Here is a 20,538-nt window from a genome sequence, read left to right as displayed (position 1 = left end):
AATATAATATGTATTTGTTTTTATTGAAGTATAGTTGACACAATATTATATTAGTTTCAAATGGACGATCTAGTGATTTGACATTTATATACATTATGAAATGATTACCATGGCAAGTCCAGTAACCATCTTCTCTGCACACAGTTATTACAATATTATTGACTATATTCCCTATGCTGTATGCTACTTCCCCATGCATATTAATGTTATTTTAAGATAAAGTTTAAATTTTTGCATAGTTCAAGATTTATGGAAAAATAGTGAAGATAATACAGAAAGTTCCCATGTACTCTGCAATCAGTTTCTCCTATTAATATCTTATAGTAATATGGTAAATTTGTCACAATTAATGAATCAATACTTTATTTATTTTTTAGATTTTATTTTTTTCCTTTTTCTCCCCAAAGCCCCCCGGTATGTAGTTGTATATTCTTCAGTGTGGGTCCTTCTAGTTGTGGCACATGGGATGCTGCCTCAGTGTGGTTTGATGAGCAAGCCATGTCCGCACCCAGGATTTGAACCAGCGAAACACTGGGCCGCCTGCAGCGGAGTGCACAAACTTAACCACTCAGCCAAGGGGCCAGCCCCTATTTATTTATTTTTAAGGTTTTATTTTTCCTTTTCTCCCCAAAGGACCCCGGTACATAGTTGTGTATTTTTAGTTGTGGGTCCCTCTAGTTGTGGCATGTGGGATGCCGCCTCAGCATGGCTTGATGAGCAGGGCCATGTCCATGCCCAGGATCTGAACCGGCAAAACCCTGGGCCACTGAAGCGGAGAGTGCAAACTTAACCGCTCGGCCACGGGGCTGGCCCTGAATCAATACATTATTATTAACTAAAATCTGTATTTTATTCAAACTTCCTTATTATTCTTATTTTTTACCTAGTGTTCTTTTCCTGTTACAGGATCTCATTCAGGATACCACATTACATTTAGTCATCACGTCACCTTAGGTTCCTCTTGGCTGTGACAGTTTCTCAATCTTTGTTTTTGATGACCTTGACAGTTTTGAGGAGTACTGTTCAGGTATTCTCCCACATTAATGCTTGAGAAGCATGAGGCTAAATTTATGCCCAGCTATGCCACTTAAGAAATAGGGCAGATAAAGATGTCCACTCTTTCCACTTCTACTCAATTGTACTGGAGGTTCTAGCCAGGGCAATAAGGCAAGAAAATGAAATAAGAGGCATCAAAATTGGAAACGAAGAAGTAGAACTATCTCTATGTGAAAATGACATGATTTTATGTATAGAAAATCGTAAGAATCCTCTAAAAAACTATGCAAACCAATAAACAACATCAGCAGCTTCATAGGATATGAGATCACTGTACAAAACTCAATTATATTTCTATACACTTGCAATGAACAATCTGAAAATTAAAACAATTCCATTTAAATAGCATCAAAAAGAATAAAATTTAGGACTCAATTGAGCAAAAGAAGTGCAAAACTTATATTCTGAAAATTACAAAGCATTGTTAAAAGAAATTAAAGAACTAAATAAATGGAAAGGCATCTCATGTTCATAGATTGAAAGACTTAATCCTGCTCAGATAGCAGCACTCCCCAAACTGATCTACAGACTCAATCGCCAGGAAACGTCCAGCTAGATTCTTTGCAGAAACTGACAAGTCAATCCTAAAATTCACATGGATACTAAGGAATTCAGAATAGTCAAAGCAATCTTGGAAAAGAACAAAATTGGAGAAGTCACACTTTCCAATTTCAAAATATACCTCAAGGCAAAAGTAATCAAAACAATGTGGTACTGGCACAAGGATAGACATGGATGAATGGAATCAAGTTGAGAGTCCAAAAATAAGCCCACGTATCTACAGTCAATTGACTTTCGACATGGATGCCAAGACCATTCGATGGGGAAAAGAATAGTCTTTTCAACAAATGGTGCTGGGAAAACTGGATATCCATATGCAGAAGAATGAAGTTGGGCCCCTGCCTCACACCATACACAAAATTAACTCAAAATGGATCAAACGCCTAATTGTAAGAGTTTATTAACTCTCAAAAGAAGACATAGGCATAAATGTTCATCACCTTGGATTAGGCAATTTTTTTTTAGATATGACACCAAAAGCACAGACGACTAAAGGAAAAGTAAATAAATTTGAATCTATCAAAATTTAAAACTTTTATATATCATAGGACACCATCAAGAAAGTGAAAAGAAAACTCATAGTATGGGAGAAAATATTTGGAAATCACATATCTGAGAAGAGACTTGTATCTAGAATACGTGAAGAATACCCACAACTCAACACAAAGACGAAAGCCCAATTTAAAGATGGACAAAGGATCTCAATAAACATTTCTCCAAAGAAGATATACAAATGGCCAATAAGCACATGAAAAGATGCTTCATGTCATTAGCCATCAGCGAAATGCAAATCTAAACCACAATGAGATACCACTTCACACTCAGTAGCGTGGCCATTATAAAAAAGACAGGTGTTGGAGAGGACGTGAATAAATTGGAACCCTCGTCCACTGCTCGTGGAAATGTAAAATGCTGAAGCTGCTTTGGAAAACATTCTGGCTTTTTCTCAAAAGTTAAACAGAGTTACCATATGACGCAGCAATAGTAAATACCCGAGAGAAGTGAAGGTAGATTTTCACACAAGAACTTGTACACAAATGTTCACAGCAGCATTATTCACAATAGCCAAACAGTAGAAATACGCCAAATGCCCATCAACTGATGACGGAGAAATAAAATGCAGTATATCCATACAGTGGAATATTATTCAGCTAAAAAAAGGAATGGAGTACTGATTCATGCTGCCATGTGGATGAACCTTGAACACATTATGCTGAGTGAAAGGAGCCAGCTATGAAAGACCATCTGTTGTATGATTCCATTTATGAGAAATATCCAGAATGGGTCAAGCTATAAAGAAGAGAAAGTAGGTTAGTGGTTGTCTAGGGCTGGAGGAGAGAGATTGGCAGGAAGTGAGGAGTGCCTGCTAATGGGCACAGGGTTTCCTTTGGGGGTGATGAAAATGATCTAAAACCCATTGTGGTTGTGGTTTCACAAGTCTGTGAATACACTAAAAACCATTGAATCATACACTTTCAATGGGTGAATTGTATAGTATGTGAATCACCTCTCAAGAAAGCTGTTATTTAAACAAAGAGATCATTTCCAGGGGCTGAGGCAAAGGAGAGAATGGGGGACGGATGGGGCTTCTGTTCGGGGTGAAGAGAAGGTTCTGCCGCTAGATAGTGGTGATAGCTGCTCAACGCTGGGAACGCACTCAATGCCACTGATTGCGCACCTGCAATGGTCAAAAGGAGAAATTTTCATTATGTGTATTTTACCATGATAAAAAAAGATTAAAAAATGTAATACGGTGAAACACATTTTTTTCCAAACAAAATCTATGACGCTATAACACCAAGAGATTCTCACCAAACAAAATCCCAAAGGTTATGTCAGGAAAAAAAGAAAAGAACCTTAGAAAGATCGTCTGACATGGAAGAAGAGAGTGAGCAAATAAATTGGGAAATATGTGGGTTGTCTAAACCAGCAGTTCTTGAATTTTAGTCTCAGGACAACTTTACAGTCTTAAAAATTCCTGAGAACCCTAAGAGCTTTGATAATGTGGGTTATATCTATCAATGTTTGGCATATTAGAAATCAAAGCTGAGAAAAAATTAAAAACAACAAACTCTGGAAAATTCTCCTGTACAGCTGAGAAAGAATGAAAGTGAAATGGCATAAAATGTCTTAACACTCTTAGGAAACTATTTTTGACCTTATGGATTCCCCTGAAAGGGTCTCGGGGACCCCCATGGATCCCAAGACCACAATGTGAGGGCTGCTGGCCTAACCCGTCATTGAATGTATAAAACAACAACAACAAACAATGACAACATGCAAAATATTAACGATAGAATTACCTTATGTACTAGAAATTTCTGGGTATACACCCAAAAGATTTGAAAGCAGGGAGTTGAACAGATGTTTGTACACCCATGTTCATAGCAGTGTCATTCAGAGCAGCCAACAGGTGGAAGCAACCCAAGTGTCGACTGGGGGAATGGATAAACACAATGTGGTCCATATATACAAAGGCACATTATTCAGCCTTAAAAAGGAAGGAAATTCTGACACCTGCTACAACATGGATGAACCTTGTGGACATTATACTAAGCGAAATAAGCCAGTTACAAAACGACAAATACTGTGTGATTCTACTTACTTGGGGCACCTCTAGTAGTCAGATGTGGGTCTCAAGGGCTGGGGCGGGGTGGGGAATGGGAAGTTATTGTTTAATGGATACAAAGTTCGAGTTTTGCATGGTGAAAAGAATTCCTGATATGGGTGGTGGTGATGACTGCACAATATGAATGTACTAATGCCACAGAACTGTACACTTATACATGGTTAAAACGGTAAATTTTATGTTACATATGTTTTACCACAATTAAAAAAGAAAAACAATAACCATGTTCAATTTGGGCGTTAAAAAAGATGGAATTGGACTTCCACCCTGTCCGAGATGAAGTAACAGGAATCAAAGTGAGCCTCCCACTTGGAAAAACAAAAACGCCAGATGAAATATACGAAACAACGGTTCTCAAGACATTGGACATCAGGCTATGGACAGTGACACCTGAGAGCAGGGAAACTAACACGGGGAGCCTCATGGTTGCTCCAGCCAACAGCCCTGAGCGTGTCCAGGCCTCGGCACAGGGAGGGCTACCCAGGGGGAGTCTCACAGACTCCCGGAGCTGAGATGGAGCTGGGAGCCCACGGAGGCAGAAACAGTCAGAGTTTCCAGGGCAGGAAACTGGAGGGGAGAGAACGGTATAGGGAAAGAAACGTGGCGGAGCCTCCCCTCGCCAGTGTTCAGCTGAGCACGGATCAGTGCACGGGTGTGAGGATCCACCTGACGCTGGGGAAGAACCCTCCAAAGGACTCGAGGACAGTCCCAGGACGGCACACTGGCCGAGGGTACTGCCTGTTGTCACCAGCCAGAATGGGAAACCGTGTAATTCACAGAGCAGTTGGTAAGTTATTCAGAGCTCTCTTGCTTTAGTAGTCTGAAAAAGTCGGTTAGTCCTGCCTAACAAGGCTTCGAAGCAAGACTTGAAGACATCACACGGTTGCCAAGTTACTTAACTGCATCCCCAAACAAATCGCAAAAATAATTATAGGAAGGCAAAAGTACCTGACACTCAACATAGTAAAATGTACAATGCTTGGCATATAATAAAAACTGCCAGACATGCAAAGAAGCAAAAGCACACAGTCCATAATGTGGAGGAAAACTGGTCAATCAAAATGACACAGGTGGTAGAATTAGTAGACAAGGGCGTTAAAAAGCATCATTGTAACTATATTCTATATTTTTAAGAAGCTTGAGGAAAGACTGAACATGTGAAGTAGAGATATGGAAGATACTAAAACTAAAGAACCAAATTGAAGAAATAACGGCTGAAAATTTTCCAAATTTGATGAAAACTATAAACCTAGAGATGCAAAAATTTCAGCAAACTCCAAGAACAAAGACTATAAAGAAAACTACACCAAGGCAATCACAGTCAAGTTGCATAAGGCTAGTGATAAAGAGAAAATATGAAAATCAGCCAGATTAAAAATATACATTATACACAGAGGAGCAAAGATAAGGAGGACAGCAGGCTGACCACCAGGAACAATGCGAGTCGGAAGATTTGCTGGAGACTGAGACGAAAAGTCAACTGTCAGCTGGGAATTCTTTACTGAGTGGAAAGCAATTTCCAAAAGGAAGTGAGAAAAAATTTCAGGTATACCAAAGCTGAAAGAATTAATCACCAGCAGACTTGTCCCACAATAAATGCTAAAGGAAATCCTTTAAACGAAAGGAAAGTAATAGCAGATGGAAATCCGGATCTACACAAAGAAATAAAGAGCATTGGCAAAGGTAAACATGTGCGTACATGTAAAGACTTCCCCCCTTATTATTTAGGCTTCTTCAAAAGATAATAAACTGTTCAAAGTAAAAATAATAACAATGTAACATAAGGTTTATAACACATATGGAAGTGAAATGTATGACGACAATAGCACAAAGGCCAGGCAGGGAGAAAGGGAAGCACAGAATTGTAAGGTTCTTATATGGCAAGTGGAATAGCACCGCTTGAAGGTAGATGGTGATAAGTTAAAGGAGTATGCTACAAACAGTAAAGTAAACACCAAAATAACACAACCAAGAGTTATAGCTAATGAGCCAAAAAGGAGATAAAATGAAATCCTAAATAAGCAATTAATCCAAAAGAAGGCAGGAAAAGGGGAAACAGAGAATAGATGGGACAAACAGAAAACAAACAGCAAGATAGTAGATTTAATCCCAACTAAATTAATAATGATATTAAATGTAAATTGTTGAAAGAGCCCTATAAAAAGGCAGAGATTTGGGGCCGGCCAGGTGGCGCAGCAATTAAGTGTGCATGTTCCACTTTGGCACCCCAGGGTTCGCAGGCTCAGATCCCAGGTGCGGACATGGCACCGCTTGGCAAGCCATGCTGTGGTAGGCATCCCACATATAAAGTAGAGGAAGATGGGCACGGATGTTACCTCAGGGCTAATCTTCCTCAAAAAAAAAAAAAACAAGGCAGAGATTTCCAGATTGTATAAAATAGCAAGACCCAACTATATTCTGCCTACAAGAAACACAGTTTAACTATAAAGTCACAAATAGGTTATAAGTAAGAGGGTAGGAAAAGATATAAAAGGCTGACACTAATCATAAGAAAGCTGAAGTGGCTATAATGATATCAGATGAAGTAGTTTCTGGAGTAAAGGATGTTGCCGGGGATAAAGAGCACTCTTGTATAATTGTAGAACAGTCAGTTCATCAGGAGGACATAACAATCCATTTTTATGCACCTAATAACAGTGCTTCAAATACACAAAGCCAAAAGTAATGGAAATGCAAGGGGAAATTGACAAATCCACAATTATAGTAGGAGATTTCAACACCTCTCCCTCAATAACTGATAGAACAAATAGACATGAAATCAGTAAGGTTATAGAAGTCTTGAACAGCACTGCAACCAACTTGACCTAATTGACATAGAATACTCCACCCAAAGACAGCAGAATACGTTCTTCCCAGTGCACACAGGGCATTTACTAATATAGACCAGATTCCGGGCTCTAAAATAAGTCTCAACAGCTTTAAAAGGATTCGGGCATAAAAAGTGTGTTATTAAATTAGAAGTCAATAGCAAAAAATGTCTGGAAAAGCTCCACATACTTGGAAACTAAATAATAAGCTTCTAAATAATCCATGGGTCGAAGAAATCAAAAGGGAAATTAGAGAGTATTTCAAACTGAATGAAAATAAAAATACAACATATCAAAGTTTGAGAGATGCAGCTACTCCAGTACTTAGAAATTTATAGCGTTAAGCACTTAGATTAGAAAAGAAGAAAGGTCTCAAAGCAATGAGCTTGGCTGCTACCTTAAGAAACTAGAAAAAGGAGAGGAAATGAAACTCAAAGTAAGAAGAAGAATAGAAATAACGAAGATCAGAGCAAGAATCAATGAAATGGAAAGCAGAAAAACAAGGAATAGGGGAAAATCAGTGAAACTGACAGCTGGCTTTTCAAATAATAACATTGATAAATCTCTAGCAAAACTAACCAGGAAAAAACAAGAGAAGATAAAAATTACCAATATCAGGAACGAGAGAAGTGACATCGCTACAGATATTAAATGGACAAAAAGGGAATATTATGAACAACTTTGTGTCAATAAATTCAACAACCTAGATGAAAAAGACACATTTCTTAAAAGACAAAAACTACCAAAGTTCACCCAAAAAGAAATAGGCAACCTGAAGAGCCTTGAATCTACGAAAGACACGGAATTTGTAGTTTAAACTCCTTCCCATGAAACCAGCCCTGTGCCAAGACGGCTTCACCAGGGAAGGCCACCAAAAATTCCAGGAAAAATGACACCAATTCCACACAAACTATCCCAGAAAACTGAAGAGGAGGGAACTTTCCTAACCAAGTAAAGAGCGTCTATGAAAAGCCTACAGCTGACATCATATTTAATGGTGAAAGACTGAATGCTTCCCCCCAAGATCAGGAAAAGGGCCACAAGGCGCTAGAGATTCTAGCATCAGTAAGGAAAGAAGAAGAAGAAGAACAAATAAACGGCATCCATAGAGGAAAGGAAGAAGTAAACCATCTTTATTCACCAACGACATGATTGTCGAAGTAAAAAATCTGAGAGATTCTACAAAAAAGCTCCTAGAACTACTAAATGAGTTTCGGAAGATGGTGGGGTACGAGACCAGGGTACAAAATCAACCGCACTTCCATGTTCTAACAGTGGACAGTCGGAAACGGAAATTTAAAAGGCCACTTTAACATAAAAAATATGAAACATTTAGGAATCATTCTGACAAAGGATGTGTAAGACTTGAACACAGAAAAGCTACAAAATGTTGCTGAGAGAAATCAAACAGCTAAATCAACAGAGAGAGAGACCTTGTTCATGGATCAGAAACTCAGTATTGTTAAGATATTCTCTCCAAATGGAGCCAGAGTCCATGCAGCCCAATCGAAATCTGAGCAGGTGGTTTTTTTTTTTTTCAGAAACTGACACGCTGATTCTAAAATTAATATCGAAATGCAAAGGACCAGGAATGGCGGAAACAACCTTGAAAAAGAAAAGTAAATTTGGAAGACTTACGCGATCTGACTTTAAGACTTGCCATAAACATATAATAATCAAGAGTGTGCAGAATTGGCGTGAACATAGACTAGTAGATCAACAGTCCAGAAACAGAATCGCGCATATATTATCATTTGATTTTAAATAAAAGCACAAAGGTAATTCAGTGGAGCAAGGATAATCTTTTCAACAAATGATTCTGGAACCACTGGCTATCTGTATGCCAAAAAATGAACCTCACCCGTTACAAAAATGAACTCAAGTGGATCATAATTGGAATCTAAAACTATGAAAAATCTAAAAGAAAACAAACACGAAAAATCTTTGTGATTTTTGGGTTAGGCAAATATTTCTTAGACATAACACCAAAAGCATGATCCATAAAAGGAAAAATTGATAAATTAGTCTTCATCAAAATTAAGAGGGCCGGCCCCATGGCCAAGTGGTTAAGTTCGTGCACTCTGCTTTGGTGACCCAGGATTTCGCTGGTTCACATCCTGGGCGTGGACATGGCACCACTCGTCAGGCCATGCTGGGGTGGCATCCCACATGCCACGACTAGAAGGACCCACAACTAAAATATACAACTAGGTACTGAGGGAATTGGGGAAGAAAAAGCAGAAGGAAAAAAAAAAGAATATTGGCAACAGTTGTTAGCTCAGATGCCAATCTTTAAAAAAAAAAATTAAGAACTTATGCCCTTCAAAATACACTGTTAAGAGAATAAAAAGACAAGCCACAGACTGGGAAAAGATACTTGTAAATCACATAACTGATAAAGAGCTTGTATTCAGAATATACAAAAAACTCCCAACACTCAATAAAAGAAAACAACCCAATTTGAAAAACGGGCAAAAGTTTTGAACAGACGCTTCATCAGTGAAGATATATGGATGGTAAACAGCACATGAAAAGAGGCTCAAGTCATTAGTCATTATGGAAATGCAAATTAAAACTACAATAAGATAACATTACACACCCGCTGGAAAGCCTAAAAGTTAAAAGACTGACCACATCAAGTGTTGGCAAAGATGTGGGGCAACTGGGGCTCTTAAATACAGCTGGTGGGAAGGTAACATGGTTTACCCAGTTTAGAGGATGCTTTGGCACCCACCATAGGATCTGGCTGCTCCAGCCCTAGGTGTTTATCCAGTACAAACAATGTGTCTGTACAGAGACTGGGCCGGTCACAGCAGCTTTATTTGTAATAGGCAAAAACTAGAGGGTAACCAAATGTTCGTTAACAAGTTGAGGATAAACAAATCGTGGTGTATTCATGAATACAACTAAGCCACAAGAGGAATGAGCCATTGATAACCCACAGCAACACAGGTGAGTCTCAAAATAATGAATGAAAGCATCCAGACAAAAAAAGGGTACATACTGTCTGATCCCATTTGTATAAAATTCTGGAAAATGCAAACTAAGCTAGTGACGGAAGGCGGATCAGTGGTTGCCTGGGGCTGAAGGGTGGGGCAGGGGCTGGGGGAAGGTCACAGAGGGGCATGAGGGGCGTGTGGTGATGGCTTCATGGCATACGCGTAAGTCAAAACTGGTTTAAAAACTATGGCCAGGCACTTTCACAAGTAGGTCTCGACTCTGAGAAAATCTTACACGTAGGCACAAGGAGACATGGCCAGTTTGCTGCATTCTCGGACAGCGGGTAAAGTTGGAAGTAAACCGTGTAACCCAAACTACTTCCGACAGGAATAAGCAGAGGTTAAAATGAGAAGAAAAAAGGTGGAATTAAAATATCGGACACCAGTAACATGTAAAATGGAAGGCATAATCTGAGTGAAAACCTTTTAACGCCTTTGATTTCTCAGGACAACAATGGAGATTGTGATTGATTCTAGACGTTGTTAAATATCCATGTTAAAAATGTAAGCATAACCATTAAAGGAATGGAAATACAATGTATCTGCTGGTTAGAGTCCTGACAGGAAGCAGGGTAGCCGAGGAGAGTTGAACAAAGGGACCATTCACAAAGACGTGGGCAGGGGAAAGCAGACCGCCTGGAGGGAGGGCGGCCAGGCGAGTTCTCCTGACCTGCCCCTGCTTGTCTTGGCCGCATCAGGCATCCCGGTGGGGAACCGCCGATCCTGTCACGGGAGAATGGGTTTCTCTTTTCCTTGTTTCCTTGCCTGGTTCTGGAAAGTCCCTGGGTGGGAATTTAATATTACAAGTTTTATTGTCAAATGGCTGACCTCTCAGGGGACACGCGGTGCCTGGAAGTTCCAGAAGCCCAGTGATGGTCACGCTCGTATTGCCGGCAGGCGCAGCCTGGCCAGGGAGGCCATGAGGCTGCCCCAGCCCACTGGGCTCTGGGAGCAGGTAATTCTTCAGTGCTAGCGATGGATCGAGACGTGCCCCAGACAGGGGTTGGAGTCCTGGGACGCATGGTGTCCATGGTTCAGGGACCAAGGCAGTGCAGTGCCCTGCATGAAGCTGAGCTCTATGGTCCTGGGCTGAGGCCCTTGTGGGGACCACACACACTGCTGGCAGAAGGCCTGGCACAGGGCAGGGAGGCCCCCAGGCAGAGGACAGCTTCACACGCCCACTCCGTCCCCTGCCGGTCTCTCAGGCACAGCCCCAGCACGTGTGGGTGGGGCCTTGGTGGCAGCACTGCCATGCCCTACTTGTTCATAGGTAGGCATGACCCTGATGTCCTGTCCCCCAAACTCTCACCCCCATCCCCTTTGCCCTCCAGGGTCAGGGATAGCACTGTCCCCAGACAACTCCTTCCTGGGCTCAGCATGGTTGAGCTGTCCTTGCTTTCCTGGGGCCTCAGCTGATTCCATGTGACCCCTGTATTCAGCCCATCCCATAGCTCCCCAGGGCCCCCACCCTGTCACCAGCTGCACTGTGGGCCCTGGACTGGTGGATGGGGTGAGGAAAAAAGTAAGTGACCGGCTTTCCGGCCAGGCAGAGAGGCCATCAGCCCGTGTAACTGCAGCTGCCTGGGGCAGAGGGCAGGAGTCCCCTGGAGGAGGCCTGGCCTCTACAGAGCCTGTCCTCTGGGCTCCAGGCCCTGATGGAGTCTCAGCTCCTGTCTCAACAGGATGTCCAGGAGGTGTCCATTCCATGGTGCAAAGGATGCAACATGAAGCAAGGCAGGATCATGGACCATGCTGGGTGCCCTGGGTTCAGAACGAGAGAAGTTGATTTTAGTGGCCTCTTCAGGGCCTGTCCCCAGCAGGGACAGGATTTCTGTGATCTGTTGGGAAGTGGCTTCTTGCCGTGATCTCCTCTCAGAATGTAGGGCTTTACGATATTAGAAATGTGTTTGGAAGATGGGACAATCTGAGAATCAATTAAAAAAATAGCTACTTAAATCCATGAGTTAAAAAACCTAATTGCTCATCTTTAGAGGATCCTGGGAACCAACCTATTATATATATTTTTAAATTGATAAATAGAGGAAAAGAATCACATGTTGGAAGATGGCAGAGTAAAAGCACCAGGAATCTGTCTCCCCTTCTAGACAAAAACTGCACTGGCAGAACCTGTCTTCTGGGATTCTTACAGAACTCTGCAGTCTCGTGAAGGTTTTCAACTTCCAGGGGAAGAATTACACAGTAAATTTTGGTTAATTTAGGTCAATTTGAGCTCTTAGCACAGTAGCAGCTACCCATCTCCCCCCACCAGCTGCATGGCAGGCAGCTGCGCCTGTGTTCCTGGAGCAGCTTGCACACAGCTTGCAGGAGGCGGCATAGACAAAAAGGACTCTGTCCTCCGAATGTTGGGGATTTGTGCTCTGACTGCTGCTTCTGATCACAGAGGTGCAGACAAAAAAAAAAACAGGCCGCCATTTTTGTTGCACCTCCTCCCTTGTTGCAAGCCCCTCCCTCTCTGGCTGAAGTGACTTTCAGGGGATTTAAAGGGTTGGTGTACTTTCCCCCTACTTCATTTTCCTCTTTTTGCCTCTTTGGGAACCAAACATGAAAGACTAGGGACATGCAAAAGCAACTGTATATAAGAAGAAATTAGAAAATGCCCATGCATGCCCAGGGAAAGAAGCATACTCAGAAAAGACCTGAGAAGGCCTCAGTTTACACCTCACACTGATCCTTGCCACAGAGACAGCCTGCTACTACTACTAATAAACAGCAAACCATGGGAAAGCGGGAGAATCTGATTTCCAGAGATACCACGTTATTAGATTCAAATGTCCAGTTTTCAACAGAAAAACCACAAAGCACACAAAGAAACAGGAAAGTATGACCCATGTGAAGGAAAAAAAGTCAACAGAAACTGTCCCTGAAAAAGACCTGATGGCAGATCTACCAGACAAAGACTTCGAAACAATTATCTTAATGATGCTCAAAGAAGTAAAGGAAAATGTGAAGAATGTAAAAAAAAATGGTGTATGAATAAAATGGAAATAGCAACAAAGAGATAGAAAACCTAAAGAGAAGCCAAAAAGAAATTATGCAGCTGAAAAGCACAATGACCGAAATGAAAAATTTACTAGAGGGACTCAAAGGCAGATCTGAGCAGGCAGAAGAAAGAATTGGTGAACTTGAAGAGAGGACCATGGAAATTATTGAGTCTGAGGAATAGAAAGAGAAAAGATTGATGTGAACAGAGCCTGAGGGATCTGTGAGACATCATCAAGCAGACCAACATATGCATCATGGGAGTTCCAGAAAGAGAAGAGAGAGAGAGGGACAAGAGAATATTTGAAGAAATATTGGCTGAAAACTTCCAAAATTTGATGAAAGATATGAATATAAACATGCAAGAAGTTCAGTAAGCTTCAAGTTAAGATGAACTCAAAGAGACACACAATGAGACACAGTATAGTCAAACTTTCAAGGGACAAAGACAAAAGGAATTTTGAAAGCAGCGAGAGAGAAGTGATTCAGCACACACAAAGGATCTTCAATAAGGTGATCAGCAGATTCCTCTTCAGAAACTTTGGAGGCCAGAAGCCAGTGGGTCGATATACTAAAGTGCTAAAAGGAAACAACTGTCAACCAAGAATCCTATTTCCAGCAAAACTGTCCTTCAAGAGTGAGGGAGAAATTAAGACCTTCCCGGATACACAAAAGCTGAGGGAGTTAGTTACCACTAGACCTGCCCTACAAGAAACGCTCAAGGGAGTCCTGTAAGGTGAAATGAAAGGACATATTAATATATTAAAGGAGAAAACCCACACGATCCTCTCAGTTGATGCAGAATAGGCATTTGACAAAAATTCAACACCTTTTCATGATGAAACACTCAACAAACTAGGAATAGAAGAGAACCAACTCAACATAGTAAAAGCCATATATGAAAAACCCACAGCAAACATCACACTCAATGGTGAAAGACTGAAAGCTTTTCCTCTAAGATCAGAACAAGGCAAGGATGTCTGCTTTCATTATTTCTACTCAACATAGTGCTGGAAGCTCTAGCCAGAGCAATTAGACAAGAAAAGGAAATAAAAGACATCAAATTGGAAAGGAAGAAGTGAAATGATCGCTGTTTGCAGATGATATGGTCTTTTATGTAGAAAGCCTAAAGATTGCACAAAAGGGTGTTAAAACCAATAAATGAATTCAGCAAAGTAGCAGGATACGAAGTCAACAAACAAAAATCAGTTGCATTTCTATATACTAATAACAAACAATATGAAAAGGAAATTACAAAACAATCCCATTTACAAGAGCACGGAAAAGAACAAAATACCTAGAAATTAACCAAACCAAGGAGGTGAAGGCTTGTACAATGAAAGCTACGGATCCTTGCTGAAAGAAAGTAAAAAGACATAAATAAATGGGAACACATCTGTGTTCACGGATTGGAAGACAATACTGTGAAGACATCAATACTACCCGAAGTCATCTGTGGATTCAACGCGATCTCTATCCAAATCTCTATGACAATTTTTACAGAAATAGAAAAACCCGCCCTAAAATTCATATGGAATCTCAAGGGACCCCAAATTGCCAAAACAATCCTGAAAAAGAGCAAAGCTAGAGGACTCACACGTCCTCACTTCAAAACTTACTACAAAGCTACAGTAATCTAAACAGAATGGCACTGGCATAAAGACAGACGTATAGATCAATGGAATAGGATGCAGACCCCAGAAATAAACTCTTGCACATATGGTCAAAAGATTTTTGACAAGGGTGCCAAGACCATTCAATGGGGAAAGGATAGTCTTTTCAATAAATGGTGCTGGGAAAGCTGGATATCCACAAGCAAAAGAATGAAGTTGGATCCTTACCTCACAGCTTATACAAAAATTAACTCAAAATGGATCAAAGATTTAATTTTAAGGCCTAAAACTATAAAAGTCAGAATAAAACCTAGGACAAAATCTCCATGATGTTGGACTTGGCAGTGATTTCTTGGAGATGACACCAAAGGCACAGGGGACAAAAGAAAAAAAATAGACAAATTAGACCACGAAAATTTTAAAATTTTGTGCATCAAAAGACGATATCCACAGAGTAAAAAAAGCAACCCACAGACTGAGAGAAAATATTTGCAAATCGTATACCTGACGGAGGATTAATATCCAGAACATGTAGAGAACTCCTAAAACTTAACAGTAACAAAGCAAACAACCCAATTCAATAACGGGCAAAGGACCTGAAAAGACATTTCTCCAAAGAAGATACACAAATGGCCGATAAGCACATGAAAAGATGCTCAGTATCACTGATCACTAGGGAAATACAAGTCAAAACCATGATGAGATACCACCTTACACCTGTTAGGATGACTACTATCAAAAAAACAGAAAATAACAAGTGTTGGTGAGGATGTGGGGAAATTGGAACCCTGTGCACTGTGGGTGGGAATGTAAAATGGCATAACTGCTGTGGAAAACAGGATGGAGCTTCCTCAAAAAAGGAGAAATATAATTATCATATGACCCAGCAATTCCACTTCTGGGCACATACCCAAAAGAACTGAAAGCAAAGACTCCAATAGATATTTGCGCATCCATGTTCAATAGCGGCATCATTCACAATGGCTAAAACGGGGAAGCAACCCAAGTGTCTGTTGATGGAGGAATGGACAAGCAAAATGTGGTGTATACATACAACGGAGTATTATTCAGCCTTCAAAAGGAAGGCGATTATGACATATGTGACAACATGGATGAATCTCAAGGCTATTATGCTAAACGAAATAAGCCAGTCACCAAAAGACAAATACTGTATGATTCCACTTATATGAGTAGCTGAACTCATAGAGACAGAAAGTAGAATGGTAGTTGCCAGGGACCAGGAGGAGGGAGAATGGAGAGTTATTGTCCAATGCATGTTGCTTGTTTTATAAGATGAAAAGAGTTATGGGGCTGGGTGGATGGTAGTGATGAATATATGAAGACTATGAATATATTTAATGAATTAAACATTATGTATATATTTAATGCTACAGGACTGTACACTTAAAAATGGTTAAGATAGGGGCTGGCCCAGTGGCGTAGCGTTGGGTTCACATGCTCCACTTTGGCGGCCCAGGGTTCACGGGTTCAGATCCCAGGTGCAGACCTGCACACCGTTTGCTGGTGAAGCCATCCTGTGGTAGCTGTCCCACGTACAAAACAGAGGAAGATTGACAACAGATGTTTGCTCAGGGCCAATCTTCCTCCCAAAAAAAAAGTTTAAGATGATAAATTTTACGTTATATGTATTTTACTACAATAACACAAAAAGAAAAAAGGGAATAATTATGAAAAATTGGAAACAACCTAAATATCCCAAAATTGGACAATTATTAAAATGGAAAAGAAGGAATCAAGCATTTATCCCGCTTTTCCTACACAAACTAGGACTCTGGGTAACCAAACAGTAGGAGAGGGGAAGTTTCTCTCCACAGAAATATTCCAGCCAATGAACAAAGACGAGGTCGTAGGGTGAGATATTGACATTCTGCAAGAGAGCCGGTCGACACCATGAGCCTCCTGTTGGAAGCACAAACCACCAGCCAACTTGCCAGAAACCCAGCTGCTTTCACCAATGTCCCATTCTGACATATTTCAGAGCCTTCCAGGGGCAACTCCCACCCGCACAGCCAGGAGGATTCCCAGAGGGGCACAGACAGTGATTGCTGTTAGAGAAGGGCCCTATGGAGGGGGTGCAGTCTTGCGCCCCGCCCTGGGTGGGGGCAGCCACGCCCTGGGCGACCGTGGCTCTAGGGACCATAAGCCAAGTGGAGACGGGATAAAAGCGGAGAAATGTTGGGGGAAGCCCGCTTTCCCACCCTGGCCTCCCCTTTCTCCACCCCAGCGAGGAGAAGGTGTCTCTGATGGGTCTGATCTAAGGACACTGGACTGTGGGATGGCAGAAACAGGAGCCCGCCCCTCACCTCCTGGGGCCAGGACTGCTGGCCGTGCCCCACTGGACCACGCACCCCCTCCACGTCCCCTCAGGAAGCTGAGATTCTACCTGCCCCTGTTTGAGAATCAGGGCGATGGAGCCAACTTGCCAAAGATGCAGTATGTACCGTCGGACTGAGAAGGCCCCACGCTGCAGGATTTCGCTCCATGCGATCCTCCTTTGTCTAGCTCCTCTGTCTTTCTTCACGACTGGCCCAGCCTAGGCCAGGAGGGGGAGAGGGTTCACTGGGCTCGTCAAGTGACTGCAGGGGCATCAGCTCTAAGGAGCACGGGCACGTCATAGGCGCCCTTCTTCATTTAGGAGCCGTTTCGTGTTTTTATTACAATATATTTAAATTACGGCTTCTTAGTCTCCGACAACATTGGTTGCAAAGGTGGGTATTTATTATGAGAGTTTTCCAGCAGATGGCAGCAGAGTGTCTCGTTCGAACAAAAATAAGTATTTTACACCAGCTTTCTGACAGAAGGTAGAGTGTGGTGTTGATCTGTGAGGCTCCACATCGACTCCTGAGGAAGAAATGGTCCAGTGACCGAAGGGCCTCGTTGCCCTGACGTCATCCCAAACAACCTGTTCTTCTCAACACATGGGCGGCGCCCATCCGACAGGAGAACTGACAGTGAGCAACTTAAAGGGAATCGCCCCTGGGGGTATTAAATACAGGGCCGGGCTCTCAAAACTTACCCCCCTCAAATACAGATTTCTAATCTCCAAAATGGGGGGCACAGGTAAGAAGTTTTTGGAAATTTATTAAACATGTATTCTTTCAAGTGGTGAAATTAAAAAAGAAATCTAGAGCCTGGTTACCTTATAATATACAATACTCAGAAAATTAAGTATTTTGTTTTATTTCAACCTCTTTGGGCTTGGAAAAAAATCAACTGATGAGTGAGGATGAGAACAAACATTTATCCACCATCTTGGCAAACATGAAGATATGAGTGCACATCAGTAATAATATTGGGAGTTAAAAGTGTTTGAAAATGATATCAATCTATGCTATGAAATAGACACTACATGAAACAAATTAGGCAGTGTACTGCTGTCGACTGCTCATCACAGGCCTCTTCCTTTTAATGTCAAGAATCTATTCCTAAGAATCAGACATTCTCCACAAAAATATCAGCTGGGAATCTATTTTAAGTGGGAAAAATTATAATGTAACTAAAAACCAGTAAAACACTCGTGTGAATAACACACTTAACGTGTAAGTGCATGTAAAACACTGGACGCGCCGCTGCCTAGACGCAGTGGTATCTGGGGCGCTCACAGACCATCCGCAGGAAGGTGGTTTCTTTTAGCCCCAGCCCCATGCCATCCACACACACACCCATTTGTTGTTGCTCCAGCTTGGCGAGACACCCTCACAGGGTTGCGAGCATCTACCCGTTGTATAGGACATGTAACTCCAGATTTTCCCCACACATTGTTTTGTTAAAGTTCTGTTATTGATTTGGGGGCTATAAATATAAAGTGTTCCTACAAATATTGCTAGGAAGAGAACTGAGCGATACGCACGTTCTATGAAGTGTAGATAATAAAAACCCAGAGGTGTTCAGCGGCAGAAATGTTCCCCTCGTGGGTGTTCTGTGGGCTGTGCCTGTAAGAGGTTCAGCTTTTAGGGAGGCAATACCTAGGGCTCAGAGGGCCATTCCCACAACTGGACACGTGGGATAGGGGAATATTTTTCATTTGGCCAATGAGATGTGAGAGGAAGTGGCACGTGGCGTCTTCATACCAGAGCAGGTAATTGCCAGTGTAAGACCCGCCAGAGTCCTCTTTCCATCACTCCCCAAGTTTCTCTATGGATTTAACACAATCTCTATCAATGCTCCAACTGCCTTCTTTTTTTGCAAAAATGGACAAACTGATCCTAAAATTCGTGTGGAATTGCAAGAGACCCAGAACAGCCAAAACGACCTTGAAAAACAAAATTGGAGGACTTACACCTCTCGATTTAAAAATATACTATAAATTTTGTAGCAAAATTTACTACAAAGATTTTAAAATGTACTACAAGTCAAGACAGTATGGTACTGGCATAAGGACAGACATACAGATCAATGGAAAAGAATTCAGAGTCCAGAAATAAACTCGTATGATCAATTGATTTTGGACAAGGATGTCAAAACCATTTAATGGGGAAAAAATCTTTTAACAAACGGTGCTGGGGCAATTGGAGATCCGCATGCAAAAGAATGAAGCTGGACCCCTACCTCACACCATGAACAAAAATTAACTCAAAATCGACCAAACTCCTAAAGGTGAGAGCTAAACTATCAAGTTAAAACTAACAAACTCTTAGAAGAAAACATGGGTGTAAATTTTTGTTACTTTGAATTAGGAATTGGTTTCTTACATAAAACACCAAACGCATAAGAAACCATAGAAAAAAGTAGATAAATTAGACTTCATCAAAACTAAAAACTTGTGCTTCAAAGAACACCATCTAGAAAACAAAAAGACAACTCACGTAATGGGAGAAAATATTTCAAACTCACCTACCTGTATCTAGACTTGTATCTAGAATCCATAAAGAACACTTATAACACAATAAAAAGACCAAAAACAAAAACCAATTTAAAAATAGGCTAAGGATTTGAGTAGACATTTTCCCAAAGGAAATATACAAGTGACTACTAAGCTTATGAAAAGATGCTCACTGTCATTAGTCATTAGACAAATGCAAATGAAAACCACAATGGGATACCAATTGATACTTGCTAGGATGGCCATGATTTAAAGCAAACAAACAAACAGAAAATAACTAATGTTGAAGAGGATGTGGAGAAACTGGAATCCTCATACATTGCTGGTAAGAATGTGAAATGGTGCAGCCACTTTGCAAAATGGTCTGACACTTTCTCAAAAAGTTAAACACAGAGTTACCATATGACCCAGAAATTCCCCTCCTGGGTAGTGAGGAGTAATTTCAAGAGAATTGAAAACATATGTCCATAAAAAAAACTTAGACATGAATGTTCATAGCAGCATTATTCATAATAGCTAAAAAGTGAAAACAACCCAAATGTCCACCAATTAATGAACAGATAAAGGAAATGTGGTTTATCCATATGATAGAATATTACTCAGCCATAAAAAGGAACGAAATACTGATCCATGTTGCCACATGGATGAACCTTGAAAACACTGTGGTAGGTGAAAGAAGCCCAACACAAGATCACATATTATGATCCCATTAATGCGAAATGCCCAGGGCAGGCAAACTCACAGGCACAGAAAGCAGATCAGCGGTTCCCAGGGATTGGAGAATGACTGTTAAAATGGATGGGGTTTCTTTTGGGAATGATGAAAATGCTGTGGAGTTAGATGGTGGTGATGGTTGTTCAACTTTGTGATATTACTAACAAACACAGAATTGTATGCTTTAAAGGAGGGAATTTTTTGATACGTGAATTATATTTTGCGAGAGAGATGCTTAGACAAGAATGGGCTGGTCTGCAAGCAGGATGAAGGGGAGGGAGCCAGTGCATAATTT

This window comes from Equus caballus, chromosome 9 (genome assembly GCF_041296265.1).
Source record: "Equus caballus isolate H_3958 breed thoroughbred chromosome 9, TB-T2T, whole genome shotgun sequence".
NCBI classification, from domain to species: Eukaryota; Metazoa; Chordata; class Mammalia; order Perissodactyla; family Equidae; genus Equus; species Equus caballus.
Note: the sequence above shows the minus strand (reverse complement) of the source record.